General features: G+C 33.6%; 1 non-coding gene across 1 annotated transcript; it reads left to right on the top strand.

Moving 5' to 3' along the window:
• Positions 1-291: 291 nt before the first annotated feature.
• Positions 292-398, top strand: LOC133813113 (small nucleolar RNA R71). Its single transcript, XR_009884157.1, has one exon. It is a non-coding gene; the product is annotated as a small nucleolar RNA R71 (small nucleolar RNA).
• The last annotated feature ends 1,397 nt before the right edge of the window (positions 399-1,795 follow it).

Raw genomic sequence — 1,795 nt, 5'->3', positions numbered from 1 at the left:
TGAACTTGCATAGCTTGAGATGGGAGTGTAGTCTTTTGTAATTGCTTTGTCAAGGCTGCTACTTGAGCAATAAGCATTGATATGGCATACAATTCCATCATTCTAGCCACCTTCTTTGGTTGTCCCCTTTCAGTTGGCCATTGATAATTATTCATCGCCATCTCTTATAATAGCTCATACGCCTCATTAGCACTCTTACTCATAAAAGCACCTCCCGTCGCAGCATCTATAATTCTCCTTGTTGTTCCATTCAACCCATTATAAAAATTATGCACCAACATCCACTTTTCTATACCATGGCGTGGACACTTCCTTAACAACTCCTTAAATCGCTCCCAAGAATCATACAGTGACTCTCCTTCCATCTGGTAGAAAACATTGATCTCTCCCCTTAGTTTTGCAGCCTTCGCTAGAGGAAAGAACTTGGCAAGGAACTTCTGAGCTAACTCCTCCCATGTAGTGATAGAATTCGCCTGTAAGGATATCAGCCAGCTCTTTGCCCTACCCCTCAATGAAAATGGGAATAGCCTCAATCTTATAGCATCATCACTCACCCCCATTCATCTTGAACGTAGCACATAACTCCAGAAAATTAGCTATGTGTAAATTGGGGTCCTCCGTTGGCATACCTCCAAACTTAACAGTTGATTGGACCATTTGAAGAATTGCTAGCTTAATCTCAAAATTGTTTGCAGCAATGGTTGAAGGTTTAATGAATGAATGCACTCCTGTAACAGTAGGAAGTACATAATCTCTCAATGTTCTTGGTTCTTGCTCCCTTGGAACCTCTGCAGCCCCTTGACCATTATTAGCACCATTTCCCAAATTATCAGCCATAGTAAACTCCAATCTCCTCTTTGTTTTCCGGTTCTGTCTGCTCGTTCTTTCAATTTCTAGATCTATTCTTATAATCTCCTTTTGTCTATTGCTTCGCATATACCAACGATTCCTGAAACACAATAGAACCTTAATCCAAATAAATATTAAATAGAAATAAAATAAAATAAAATAACCAAATTAGAACAAGTAACAATTAACCGTGATATTGGAAATTAAGTCCCCGGCAACGGCGCCAAAAACTTGATCTATGAAAATTTAGCACGCAAGTATATGGGGTTGAATCAAGTAATATATAATAAGTAGAGTGTCGATCCAAAGAGGAATGATTTCTAAATACCACTAATTGTTCTTTAATTTTCTATTTGGTGAATTAAAATTATTATGAAAAGAATAAAATTAAAGTGAATACTCTAACTTATGAACATAATTTAAATAACTGGAAATAAGACAATGAATCAACTAATCAAAAATCAATAATAATAAAAACCTAGGAATTAATTTCATCAATTGTTCATTCTATTAATTTTAATAATCAATTCTAAATCTCTTCTTTCTATTCTAATAGCAAGTTAATATAATCTATTCCTATTCTTTTTCAAGATATAAGATCTCGATCTATATGCTGGTTTTCTACATTTCTATGATAAACTTGAACATATAGAAGACATTAAACATGGAAACCTAATTACTACACAAGTCATACAGGTTCTTTCGTCCAATATGCAACCTATGTCTATACAATGATAGCATATTCAATTCTCATCTTTCGAATTTTGAATCAAAACCATTAAATCAAGTAAATAGTGATCAAGTATATACAAGCATTAAACAAACATCATATATATTAGAATAGAAAAGAAGTATCAATAGAAAATCATAATAAAATTGAATAGAAATCTCAGTGTCTACATTAATCCCTTGATAAAAGAAATTAGTTCATAAATAACATGATGAA

This window comes from Humulus lupulus, chromosome 1 (genome assembly GCF_963169125.1).
Source record: "Humulus lupulus chromosome 1, drHumLupu1.1, whole genome shotgun sequence".
Classification (NCBI taxonomy): Eukaryota; Viridiplantae; Streptophyta; class Magnoliopsida; order Rosales; family Cannabaceae; genus Humulus; species Humulus lupulus.
The sequence above is the reverse complement of the archived record's forward strand: the minus strand, read 5'-3'. Positions and strand labels throughout refer to the sequence as shown.